Here is a 14838-nt window from a genome sequence, read left to right as displayed (position 1 = left end):
AGATTTATAAATATGGACAATAAACTGATGGATGTCAGAGGGGAAGGGGTAGGCAAAAGGGGCAAAGGGAAGTGGTAGATACAGGATTCCAGTTATGGAATGAATAAGTCATGGGAGTAAAAGTCCCAACATAATTAATATGGTCAATGGTACTATAATAGTGATGTATCCATACAGATGATAGCTACATTTGTATTGAACAGACTATAATGTATAAGCTTGTTGAATCCTTATGTTGTATACCCAAAACTAATGTAACATTGTGTGTCAGCTATACTAAATAATAATCATTTAAAAAGCAGAACAGAGAACACAGAAATAAACTCTCATATATATGTGGCCAAATAATTGTCATCAAGACAGACAAGACAATTCCATTGGTGAAAAGACAGGTTTTTTTTTTTTTTCCAACAAAAGGTGCTAGGAAAACTGGATACACACATGCAAAATAATAAGGTTGTACCCATGACCTCACCATATACAAAAGTTAACTCAAATTAATCAAAGACATATACATAAGAAAAAAAAAACTTTGTAAAACTCTTAAAAGAAAATGTATGGGGAAAGCTTCATAAGAATGGACTTGGCAGTGATTTCTTAAATATGGAAACCCAAATCATAAGCAACAGAGGAAAAAGAGATAAATTGTACTTAATCAAAATGAAATACTATGTGCATCAAAGAACACTATCATGAGAGTAGGAGAAAATGTTTCCAAATTGTTTTGATAAGGGTTAATATTCAGAATCTATTTTATAGTATCTAAGGTATGGGAACAACCTTAAACATTGATGGATAAATTGATAAAGAAGATGTCACACACACACACACACACACACACACACACACACTGCAATATTACTTTGCAATAGAAAGAATGCAGTCTGGCTATTTGCAACAGCATGGATAGACCTTGAGGGTATTATGCTACCTGAAATAAATCATGCTAAGAAAGACAGATATCATATAACATTACTTACATGTGCAACCTAAAACAATAAATAAATTAAAAGTGGAATCACATCTATAAATACAGAGAACAAACTGATGGATGCCAGATCTAATGGTGGTATGGGATGGGCAAAAATTGGAGATACAGATTTCCGGTTATGGAATAAATAAACCATGAGAATAAAAGGTGCAAAATAAGGAATATGGTCATTGAGAATGTCATAGCATTGTATGGTGACAGATGGTAGCTGCACTTTTGGTGAGCATAGCATAATGTATAAACTTGTTGAATCACTATGTTGTACACCAGAAACTAATACAATAATGTTTTTCAACTATGGTAAAAAAATTAAATAAAACACATTTCATCAACAAAAGATAAGAATATTCCTCCAATGATTCAGCTCAAAGGCCTGGAATTTTGTTATCTGTCTGATAGAAAAAAAAAATTCAAGTGGCATTTTTGAGGAACCAAACAAGCTACAAGAAAACAAAGAAAAACAATTCAGCACAATCAGGGAAACAGAACAAGACCAAATTGTTAAGTTTTAAAAATGTGGAAATCATTAAAAAACAAAATCCAAAACTGAAGATTTCATTAAAAGAAAAAGTGCAATAGATAACAGCTACAGCCAAGTAGTGCAACTGAAACAGTAAGTTATGCAAAGTACAAGAACTTTTACACAAGTCAGAAGAATAACAAAAAAATAATGAATAAGAGAAAGAAAGGCTATCATCGATGACATTCATATAAACAAACATATATTAGAATAATTGAAGTTCCAAAACTAGGAGAGAGGAAGAAATGAGCACAAAGTTTATTTAAGGGAATAATACCTGAGAACATCTCAGAAGTGGGGGGAAAGACTTCAACATCCGAATTCATGAAGCTGAAAAATCACCTCATCATTTCAATGGGAATATATCTTCTATAAGATACATTACAACAAATGTTGAAAATTGAATACAAAGAAAAAAAGACTAATCTACAGAAAGCCCCATTAGGCTCAATAATTTTCTCTACAAAAACCGTACAGGACGAGAGAGAGAGGAGTTCCACATCCAAAATATTAAAGAACAGGGTGCCTGGGTGGCTCAGTGGGTTAAGCCTCTGCCTTTGGCTAGGGTCATGATCTCAGGGTCCTGGGATCAAGCCCCGCATTGGGCTCTCTGCTCAGCAGGGAGCTTGCTTCCCCCACCCCCTCTGCCTGCCTCTCTGCCTACTTGTGATCTCTCTCTCTCAAATAAATAAATAAATAATCTTTTTAAAAAATTAAAGGAAAAGGTTGCCAAACAAGGAACTCTATATGCCAAAACTAACTTTCAGATATGGAGGAGAAATAAATACTTTACCAGAAAAACAAAAACTTTGTGAATTCATCACTATTAGAACTGCAATGCAAAACAACAACAACAACAACAACTCATATTAGATCTTTTTTCTTTTTCTTTCAGTGTTCCAAGATTCATTGTTTATGCATCACAGGCAATGCTCCATACAATACGTGCCCTCCTTAATATGCACCACCAGGCTCACCAGTTGCCCCAACCCCCTCCCCTCCAAAACCCTCAGGTTGTTTCGCAGAGTCCACAGTCTCTCATGGTTTGTCTCCCCCTCTGATTTCCCCCAACTCACTTCTCTCCATCTCCCGATGTCTTCTGTGTTATTCCTTATGATCCACAAGTAAGTGAAACCGTAGGATAATTGACTTTATTTGCTTGACTGATTTCACTAGCATAATCTCCTTCAGTCCCATTCATGTTGATGCAAAAGTTGGGTATTCATCCTTTCTGATGTAGGCATAATATTCCATTATATGTATGGACCACATCTTCTTTTTCCATTAGTCTGTTGAAGGGCATCTTGGCTCTTTCCACAGTTTGGTGATTGTGGCCATTGCTGCTATGAACATTGGGGTACAGATGGCCCTTCTTTTCATTACATCTGTATCTTTGGAGTAAATACCCAGTAGTGCAATTGCAGGGTCATAGGGAAGCTCTATTTTTAATTTCTTAAGGAATCTCCACACTGTTTTCCAATGAAGTGGCTGCACCAACTTCCATTCCCACCAACAGTGTAAGAAGGTTCCCCTTTCTCCACATCCTCTCCAACACTTGTTGTTTCCTGTCTTGTTAACCTTGGACATTTCTAATGGGGGTGAGGTTGTATCTCAATGTGATTTTGATTTGAGTTTCCCTGATGGCTAATGATGATGAACATTTTTTCATGTGTCTGTTAGCCATTTGTATGTCTTCTTTGGAGAAATGTTTGTTCATGTCTTCTGCCCAATTTTTGGTCATGATTATCTTTTTTTGGGTGTTGAGTTTGAGGAGTTCTTTATAGATTTAAAAAATTATTTATTTAAATACAATTTAGTTAACATAAAGTGCATTATTAGTTTCTGGGGTTGAATTTAGTGCTCCATTAGTTACATATAACGCCCAGTGCTTATTAGATCAAGTGCCCTCCTTAATGCCCATCTCCCAATTAGCTAATACACCACCCACCTCTCCTGCAGCAACCCTTAGTTTGTTTCCTATAGTTAAGAGTCTCTTATGGTTTGCCTCCCTTTCTGTTTTCATCCTATTTTATTTTTTCCTTTCCTTCCCCTGTGTTCATCTGCTTTGTTTCTTAAATTCCAAATCTGAGTGAAGTCATATTGTATTTGTCTTTCTCTGACTTATTTTGCTTAGCATAATACCATCTAGTTTCAACCACATCATTGTAAATGGCAAGAGTTCATTCTTCTTGATGGTTAAATAATATTCCATTGTGTATACATACATCTTCTTTATCCATGGACTGTTGATGGACATCTGGGCTCTTTCCATATTTTGGCTATTGTGGACATTGCTGTTATAAACGTTGGAATTCAGGTGCTCCTTCATATCACTATTTTTGTATACTTTGGATCAATACCTAGTAGTGCAATTGCTGGGTCAAAGAATAGTTCTAATTTTAACATTGCAAGAAACCTCCATACTGTTACACATAGTGGCTACACCAGTTTGCATTCCCACCAACAGTGTAAGAGTGTTCCCCTTTTTCTGCATCCTCGCCAACATATGTTGTTTCCTGAGTTGTTAATTTTAGTCATTCTGACCAGTGTGAATTGGTCTCTCAGTGTGGTTTTGATTTGTATATTTTTCATGCTGAGGGATACTGAGCACTTTTTCATGTCTCTGTTAGCCATTTGTGTCTTCATTGGAGAAATATCTGTTCATGTCTTCTGCCCATTTTTTGAATGGATTTTTTGTTTTGTTTTGTTTTTTCGGTGTTGAGTTTGATTAAGTTCTTTTTAAATATCTTCTCCCATTGCACAGTTTGACTTTTAGTTTTGTTGACTGTCTTCTTTGCTGTGCAAAAGCATTTTTCCTGATGAAGCCCCAATAGTTCATATTTACTTTTGTCTTCCTTGCCTCTGGAGACATGTCTAGGAAGAAGCTGATGAAGCTGAGGACAAAGATGTTCCTGCCTATGTTCTCCTCTAGGCTTTTGATAGATTTCTGTCGCACACTTAGGTCTTTCTTTCATTTTGAATTTTTTTTTTGTGTGTGTGTGTGTATGGTGTAAGACAGTGGTTCAGTATCATTATTTTGCATGTGGCTGTCCAATTTTCCCCACACCACTTGTTGAAAGACTGTTTTTTTCCATTCGGTATTCTTTCTTGCTTTGCTGAAGATTAGTTGACCATAGGGTCCATTTCTGGGTTCTCTATTCTGTTCTTTTGATATATGTGTGTGTTTTTGTGCTAGTACCATGCTGTCTTGATGATTATAGCTTTCTAATACAGCTTGAAGTCTAGAAATGTCAAGTCACCCACTTTGGTTTTCTTTTTCAATATTACTTTGGATATTCAGGGTCTTTTCTGGATCCACACAAATTTTAGAAATGTTTATTACAGCTCTGAAAAATGCTGGTGGTATTTTGATAGGTATTGCATTGAACATGTGGACTGCTTTAGATAGCATAGACATTTTAACAATATCTGTTCTTCCAAATCTTTAGTAATAGAATGTTCTTCTATTTCTCTGTGTCATCCTCAGTTTCTTTCATAAATGTTGTACCATTTTAAGAGTACAAATTTTTTAACTATTTGGTTAGGTTTCTTCCAAAGTATCTTATAGTTTTGGTGCAATTGTAATTGCTATTGATTACTTGATTTCTCTTTCTGCTGCTTCATTGTTAGTGTATACAATGCAACAGACTTCTGAACCTTGATTTTATATCCTCTGACTTTGCTGAGTTTGTCTTTCAGGTATAACAATTTTTTGATGGAGTCTTTCACGTTTTCTACATGTAGTATCATGTCATCTACAAAGATTGAAAGTTTAACTTCTTCTTTGCTGATTTGGATGCATTTATTTCTTCTTCTTGTCTGACTGCTGAGGCTAGGACTTCCAGGACTATGAAAAACAACAGTGATGAGCGTGGACATCCCTGTCATGTTCCTGACCTTGGGGGAAAGGCTCTCAATTTTTCCCCCATTGATGGTGATGTATGCTGTAGGTCTTTCTTATGTGGTTTTTATGATGTTGAGGTATGTTTCCTCTATCCCTACATTGTGGAGAGGTTTTATCAAAAAAGGATACTGTATTTTGACAAATGCTTTTTGTGCATCTATTTAGAGGATGATATGGTTCTTTTATTTTTTTTTTTAAGATTTTATTTATTTACCCGACACAGAGAGAGAGAGATCACAAGTAGGCAGAGAGGCAGACAGAGAGAGAGGGGGAAGCAGGCTCCCTGCTGAGCAGAGAGCCTGACGTCGGGCTCGATCCCAGGACCCTGAGATCAGGACCCGAGCCAAAGGCAGAGGCTTTAACCCACTGAGCCATCCAGGCGCTCCAACGATATGGTTCTCATCCTTTGTTTTATTAATGTGGGGTATCATGTTGACTCATTTGGGGATGTTGAATCACCCTTGAAGCTGAGGAATAAATCCCACTTGGTCATGGTGAATAATCCTCTGAATGTACTGTTGTATCCTATTAGCTAGTATCTTTGTGAGAATTTTGGCATCCATGCTCATCGGGGATATTGGTCTGTAATTCTCCTTTATAGTGGTGTCTTTGTCTGGTTTTGGATTCAAGGTAATACTGGCCTCATAGAATGAGTTTAGATGTTTTCTTTCCTTTTTTTTTTTTTTTTTTTTTTTTTTTGTGGAACAGTTCCAGAAGAATAAGAACTTCCTTAAATATTTGGTAGAATTCCCCTGGGAAGCCATCCAGTCCCAGACTCTGGTTTGTTGAAAGATTTTTGATTAATGATTCAATTCGTTTGCTGATTATGGGTCTCTTCAAATTCTCTATTTCTTCCTGTTTAGTTTTGGCAGTTTGTATTTTTCTAGGAATTTATCTATTTCTTCCAGGTTGCCTCATTTGTTGGCTTATATTTGCTCATAATATTCTCTTACAACTGTTTGTATTTCTTTGGTGTTGGTTGTGATCTCTGCCCTTTCATTCATGATTTTATTTATTTGAGTGCTTTCTCTACTTTTCTTTTTTTTATAAGTCAGGCTAGGGATTTATCAGTCTTGCGAGTTCTTTCAAGGAACTAGTTCCTAGTTTTATTGCTCTTTTCTATTGTTTTGTTTTGTTTTTTTTTAAATTTCTACTTCATTGATTTCTACCCTAATCTTCATTATTTCCCGTATCCTGCTAGATTTAGGCTTTATTTGCTTTCTATTTCCAGGTATTTCAGGTGTCAAGTTAGGTTGTGCATTTGAAGCTTTTCTTGCTTCTTGAGGAAGGCCTGTATTGCAAAATACTTCCCTTTTAGGACCACCTTTGCTACCTCTCATAAGTTTAGAACTCTCATGTTTTCATTTTCATTTGTTTCCATGTGTGTTTTTTTTTTAATTTTTTAATTTCTGGTTGACCCATTCATTCTTTAGTAGTATGCTTTTTAACCTCCATGTATTTGTGGTCCTTCCAATATTTTTCCTGTGATTGACTTCAAGTTTTAAAGCATTGTGACCTTAAAATATGCATGGTATGACCTCAGTCTTTTTGTACTGTTGAGGCCTGATTTGTGAGGCAGTATGTGATCTGTTAAGGAGAATGTCCTGTGTGCAGTAGAGAATATTATATATTCTGCTGCTTTAGGATGAAATGCTCTGAATATATCTGTTAAGTCATCTGGTCCAGTATGTCACTGATCTTATTTCCTTATTGTTTCCTTATTGATCTTCTGCTTAGATGATCTGTCCATTGTTATGTCTGGGGTGTTAAAGTCCCCTACTCTTATTGTTATCAACAAGTTTCCTTACTTTTCTTATTAATTTATTTATATATTTGGCTGCTCCCATGTTAGGGGCATAAATATTTACAATTGGTAGATATTCTTGTTGGATAGGCTCCTTAATTATGATATAGTGTCTTTCATCTCTTATTAGGGACTTTTGTTTAAAATCTAATTTTTCTGATATAAGGATGGCTACTCCACCTATCTTTTGATGTCCATTAGCATGATAAATCGTGTTTCACCCCTTAACTTTCAATCTGGAGCTGTCTTTGTGTCTAAAATGGTCTCTTGTAAGCAGCATATTGATGGGTCTTTTTTTTTTTAATTGTTTATTCTAATACCCTGTATTTTGATTGGAGCATTTAGTCCATTTAAACTCAGAATAATTTAATGGTATGAAGTTAGTGCCATTCTATTACCTTTAAAGTCAATGTTCTTTTACATTCTCTGTTCCTTTCTGGTCCTTGTTACTTTTGGTCTCTCTTTCCATTAAATTCCCTTTAATATTTCTTGGAGCACTGGTTTTGTGTTCCCAAATTCCTTTAGTTTTTGTTTGTCTTGGAAACTGTTTATCGTTCCTTCTATTCTAAATGACAGACTCACTGGATAAAGTTTTGGATGCATATTTTTTTCCCATATAGCACCTTGAATATATAATGCCAGTCCTTTCTGGCTTGCCAGGTCTCTCTAGACAGGTCTGTTGCCAGCCTTATGTGTCCACTTTGTAGGTGAACAATCTCTTGTCCTGAGCTGCTTTCAGGATTTTTCTCTTTATTTAGCAATTTCCAAGCTTCATTATAATATCTCGTGGTTTGGCATATTTTACATTGATTGTAAGGGTGTTCTCTGTGCCTCCTGGATTTGGATGCTTTTTTTATTCTGCAGATTAGGGAAAGATTTTAGTAATAATTTGTTCAAATAAAACTTCTTCCCTTTTTCCCCTCTCTTCTTCTATGGGAGTCCTATAATATGGATATATTTCTTTTTCATTTTATGGAATCACTGAATTCCCTAAGTCTACCTTCTTAATCTAACAGTTTTCTTTTCCTTTTCTTTCCAGCTTCATTATTTTCCATAATTTTATCTTCAACATTATTGATTCAGTCATCCTCGTTTTCATGACCTCCATTTGGGACCGTCTCAGTAGTAGCATTTTTAATTTGCCTGATTAGATTTTAGTTCTTTTATCTCTATATTAAGGGATTCTCTAGTGTCTTCAATATTTTCTTCATGCCCAGCTAACATCTTCATAGTTGTTATTTTAAATTCTAGTCCAGTCACCAACCTTATATCCATATTGATTAAATCCCTGGCTGCGAATATTACCTCCTGCTCTTTCATCTGGAGTAAATTTCTCCATCAAGTCACTTTATTCAGGAAAGAGAGAAGAAATGAAAAGAGAAAAAGCCACAAAAACAAAAATAACAATACCAAAACAAAACAAGATCCTGTGTATGTTTTTGTCTGCTTCTTTTTTTTTAAATATTTTATTTATTTGACAGAGAGAAATCACAACTAGGCAGAGAGGCAGGCAGAGAGAGAGGAGGAAGCAGGCTCCTTGCGGAGCAGAGAGCCTGATGCGGGGCTCGATCCCAGGACCCCGGGACCAGGACCCGAGCTGAAGGCAGAGGCTTTAACCCACTGAGCCACCCAGGCACCCCTTTGTCTGCTTCTTAAAGAAACTAAATCCCGATATTGGGACAAGATGGCAGAGAAGTAGGAGACCCTGTTTCAACTGGTACCCTAAAGTGAGCTAATTATCTATCAGAACACTCTGAAAACACATGAAATCAGCCCAAGATGTAGGATTATATAATTCTGGATCTCTATGGGGGCAGAAGACACCAGTGGAGAAGTAAAGTGGAGTCAGAACACTTGGACTGATATCAGAGGATAAACAGAAGGGAGAGGGAGCCAACAGAAGTGACCCATTGGAAAGTAATACCCCAATACAAAAGTGCCTTATGACTGGGGACCAGCATTAACTTGGAGTCTGCTTAAAAGCACTCAAAAAGAGCAAAAGGTCTTAAGGGGAAACTGGTGGAATCAGGTGGTCACAGGCATGGGCATAAGCCCATGGACCCAGGATGGCCACTGCTGGCGACCACCCATGCCAGAGAGAGTGCAGCAGAGCCTCCAGTTCCTGCTCCCTGAGCCCCCGGGGTTGCACGGCTTACACCACTGCTCTGGGGGTGCACTTCTGCCCTCACATGGGAGAGTCTGGTCTGGGTGCCAGCCTGCACTCTCTGGAACTATAGCCTTGTGCGTTCTGCAAGCACTGTGAGACCAGCGTCTGACCCACTCCCCGCCTGTGCCTGAGAAAGCTCTGTGCAGGCACTAGCTGGTGGTCTCTAGAACCAGCCGAGGGTCTGGACTCTCCCAGCCTGGGCCTGAAGGAACTCAGTATGATCTCTGGTTGGGATCCCTCAGAGGCGACCTGTACACCATGAGGTCTGGACACCAGACAGTAGTCCCAGCAAAGGCAGCCACCGGAAGAGGGCGCTCTGGACCAATATTGCTCACAGTTTAAGTGGCACAGGGGTGCACAGAGAAGTGGGCGCTTTGGGAGACCACTGAGACAGTGGCTGGAGATGTGCACTGCCTGTGGGAGGTTGCACAGTTCAGCAGAATTTCCAGAGCAGAGTCTGTGTGTTCTGGACCATACAGAGGGGAACAGACTGAGGCTTCTCTCTAAGGTGGAGGTCTTGGTGCAGTTTGCTTTCCACTAAACTTCTGAAAAGGCATAAAAAGCCACCAAAGAGCAAAAACCTCCAGAGAACAAAAGCCTGAAAAACAGGTTTCCACAGAGCCCAGGCCCTTGACTGGGGACATGAGGACTCAACCCAAGCAAAAGGGACTGGAAAACAATGCAGCAGGCCCCTCCACAAGCAGGAGAGCGAAAAGAATGAGAAGACAACAACCACAGGGTCGCCATAAAACTAAAACCCCAACATCAGGGGAAAGCAATATATTAAGCTCATGGTATTGCCCTAAAACCTGTATATTTCATAGATACAATTTTAATTTTAATTTGTTCTCACTATTCTTGTTCTTTTTAATTTTTTAACCTACTTACCATTACAACTAGAGGTTTAATACAACATATTCCATAATAACCTTTTAACCTGAACTTTTTAATATATGTACCTGTGTTTTTCTTTTTCTTTTCTATTTTTTAAAATATACATATAGATATAAGCTTCAAGGTAATCTTCCTTCCCTAATAAATACTACCCCTATATATAAACCCATTTTAATCTCCCTTTATCTCTGGAAAGTTGAGTCCTTTAACAAAAATATTAAGATATAAAATATCGAGAATCAATATAAACTTCCTCGCCCACATTGAGAATTTATAGCCACCCTCCCATCTTTTTCTTCTGTCAGTGTTTCTGTGTATTTATTTTTGTTCTGGTATTATATAAATCGTATCCTTATGGTTCATTTTGGATGGGTTCTCTTTTTTTTTCCTTGTCATTTACTTTTGTAGGTCCTTTTCTTTGTCCATTTTTGTTTGTAAACCTTATAAATTTTACTTTTGGGGCTCATTCTGGCTGGGTCTTCCCTTTTCTCTCTCTCTCTTTCTTAGTTTCTTTTTTCTTTCTTTTTGTTGGTGACTTCCGATTGCTCCGAAGTGTTCCAGGGTGCACCTTGCCTGGATCTTGGTTGATGTATTCAGCTATACATCCCCTCAACTACATCTCACCAAAATGATTAAGAGGAGGAACACCCAACAGAGGAAAAATTCAGAGACTGTGCCCTCTCCATCAGCACTATTGTATATGGACATAAACAGTATGTCAGAAAGGGAATTCAGGGTAGCAATTATCCAGGCAAAGGCTAGGTTGGAGAAAACCATCAGTGACACCATAGAATCTCTAAGGGCAGAAGTAAAAACCACCTGGGAAGAAGTTAAAATTGCCATCAGTAAGATCCAATCTAATCTAAATACTCTAACGGCTAGGGTAACTGAGGCAGAAGACAGACATAGTGATCTAGAGGACAGACTGATAGAGAAAAGAAGATCAGGAGGAGTCATGGAATAAATAACTTAGAAGCCATGAAAGCAGAATTAAGGATATAAATGATGCCATGAAACATTCCAAGGTCAGAATTATTGGGATCCCTGAGGGGGTGGAGAAAGAGAGAAGACTAAGAGATATAGTTGAACAAATTACAGATGAAAATTTTCCCAGTCTGGGGAATGGAACCAGTGTTCATGTCCTAGAAGCAGAAAGAACACCCCCCCCAAGATCAATGAATCTAGAAAGACCTCGAGGCAATTGATTGTCAGACTGACGAATCATAATTTTACACAAGCCCTTCTGAGTGCAGATAGGAGGAAGAAATTCCTTACGTACACAGAAACGTCCATCAGAATAATGTCAGACCTGTCCACAGAAACCTGGCAAGCCAGAAAAGGCTGGAAAAACATATTCAGGTCACTAAATGAGAATAACATGCAGCCAAGAATACTTTATCTAGCAAGGTTGACATTTAAAATGGATGGAGAGCTAAAGACCTTCCAAGACCAGCAAGGTTTAAAAGAGGATATGACCACCAAGCTGGCACTATGAGAAATATTAAAGTGGCTCTTTAAAAGAAGAAAAAACCCAAGAGTGACATAGAACTGAAATTTACAGAAACAATCTATAGAAACAAGGACTTCACAGGCAACACGATGTCAATAAAAACATATTTTTCAATAACCACTCTCAATGTGAATGGCCTAAATGCTCTCATAAAATGGCACAGGGTTGCAGATTGGATAAAATGACAGGACACGTCCATATGTTGCCTACAAGAGACCCATTTTGAGCCTAAAGATACATCCAGACTGAAAGTGAAGGGATGAAGAAGCATCTTTCATGCCAATGTGCCTCAAAAGCAAGCTGGGGTAACAATTCTCATATCAGATGAATTAGGTTTTAAACTAAAGACTGTAGTCAGAGATACAGGACACTACATCATTCTTAAAGGGTCTATCCACCAAGAAGATCTAACAATTGTAAAATATTTATGCCCCCAATACGGGAGAAGCCAACTACATAAGCCTACTTTTAATCAAGACAAAGACTCATATTGATACGAAAACATTAATTGTAGGGAACTTTAACACACCACTCTCAGTAACAGACAGATCATCCAAGCAGAAAATCAATAAAGAAACAAGAGCATTGAATGGCACTTTGGACCAGATGGACCTCACAGATATATACAGAACATTCCACCCTAAAACAAGAGAATACTCATTCTTCTCAAGCGCACTTGGAACTTTCTCCAGAATAGACTACCTACTGGGTCACAAATCAGGGCTCAACTGATATCAAAATGTTGAGATTATCCCCTGCATATTCTCAGACCACAATGTTTTGAAACTGGAACTCAACCACAAGAAAAAGTTTGGAAGGAATTCAAACACTTGAAAGCTGAAGACCATCCTGATTAAGAATGTTTGGATCAACCAGGATCTTTAAGATCAAAGAAGATATTAAACAATTTATGGAAACCAATGAGAATGAAGACACATCAGTCCAAAACCTATAGGATATGGCAAAGGCGTTCCTAAGGGGGAAATGCATAGCCATCTAAGCCTCACTCAAAAAAAAAAAAAAATCCAGAATATACCAGCTCCCTTTACACCTTAAAGACTGGGAGAATTAACAACAAATTAAGCCAACCTCATGCACAAGGGAAATAATCAAGATTAGAGCAGAAATCAATGAGATAGGAACTAGAGATACAGTAGAACACATCAGTGAAACTAGAAGGTGATTTTTTAAAAACTCCTTTTCAGTGTTTCAGAATTCATTGCTTATGCACCACACCCAGTGTTCCAGCAATACATGTCCTCCATAATACCCACCACCAGACTCACACAACCTCCCACTCCCCCCTCCAAAACCGTCAGGTTGTTTCTCAGAGTCCATAGTCTCTCATGGTTCGTCTCCCCCTCCAATTTCCCCCAACTCACTTCTCCTTTCCATCTCCCCATTTCCTATGTGTTATTCCTTATGCTCCACAGAGCATAAGGAAAATCATAGGATAATTGACTCGGTTTGACTTATTTCACTCAGCATAATCTCCTCCAGTGCCATCGATGTTGATACAAAAGTTGGGTATTCCTCCATTCTGATGGCAGCATAATACTCCATAGTATATATGGACCACATCTTCTTTATCCATTTGTCTGTTGAAAGGCATCTTGGTGTCTGTTCATAACTTCTGCCCATTTTTTGACATGATTATCTGTTTTGTGTGTGTTGAGCTTGAGGAATTCTTTAGAGATCTTGGATATGAGCCCTTTGTCTGTATTGTCATTTGTGAATATCTTCTCTCATTCCGTGGGTTGCCTCTTTATTTTGTTGACCATTTCCTTTGCTGTGCAGAAGCTTTTGATTTGATGAAGTCCCAAAAGTTCATTTTCGCTTTTGTTTCCTTTGCCTTTGGAGTCATATTTTGAAAGAAGTTGCTGTGGCTGATATCCAAGAAGTTACTACATATGTTCTCTAGGATTTTGAAATATTCCTATCTCACGTTGAGGTCTTTTATCCATTTTGAGTTTATCTTTGTGTATGGTGTAAGAGAATGGTAGAGTTTCATTCTTCTACACATAGCTGTCCAATTTTCCCATAGAAACTGTTTTTTTAAAAGAATCAATAAGATTGTTAAACTACTGGCCAAACTAATCCAAAATAAAAGAGAGAGGACCCAAATTAATAAAATTATGAATGAAAGGGGAGAGGTCACGATTAACACCAAAGAAATAGAAACAATCATCAGAAATTACTATCAACTGCTACATGCCAATAAGTTAAGCAACCTAGATGAAATGGATGCATTCCTGGAAAACTATAAACTCCCAAAATTGAACCAGGAAGAAATTGACAACCTGAATAGACCAATATCTAGTAATGAGATTGAAGCAGTGATCAAAAACCTCCCAAAAAACAAGAGCCCAGGACCTGACGGATTCCCTGAGGAATTCTACCAAGCTTTCAAAGAAGAAATAACACCTATTCTCCTGAAGCTCTTTCAAAAAATAGAAACAGAAGGAAAACCTCCAGACTCTTTCTGTGAAGCCAGCATTACCCTGATCCCCAAACCAGGCAAAGACCCCACCAAAAAGAATTTCATACCAATATCCCTGATGAATATGGATGCCATGATTCTCAACATGATCCTAGCTAATAGGACCCAACAGTTCATTAAAAAGATTATCCACCATGACCAGGTGGGATTTATCCATGGGATGCAGGGGTGGTTCAACATTCAGAAATCAAACAATGTGACAAGAACAAGTCAATAGGAGAAGAAAGAAGAACCACATGATCCTCTAAGTTGATGCAGAAAAAGCATTTGACAAGATACAGCATCAGTTCCAGATTAAAAATCTTCAACATATAGGGATAAAGGGAATATTCCTCAACTTCATAAAATCTATGAAAAAAGCAACAGTGAATATCATTCTCAATGGGGAAAAGCTAACAGCCTTCCCTTTGAGATTAGGAACACAAAAATGATGCCCACTCTTGCCACTCTTGTTCAACATGGTACTAGAAATTTTAGCAACAACAACCAGACAGCAAAAAGAAATAAAAGGCATTCAAATTGGCAAAGAAGATGTCAAACTCTCTCTT

This window comes from Martes martes, assembly GCF_963455335.1.
Source record: "Martes martes genome assembly, chromosome: X".
Lineage (NCBI taxonomy): Eukaryota > Metazoa > Chordata > Mammalia > Carnivora > Mustelidae > Martes > Martes martes.
This window is presented reverse-complemented; position numbering follows the sequence as displayed.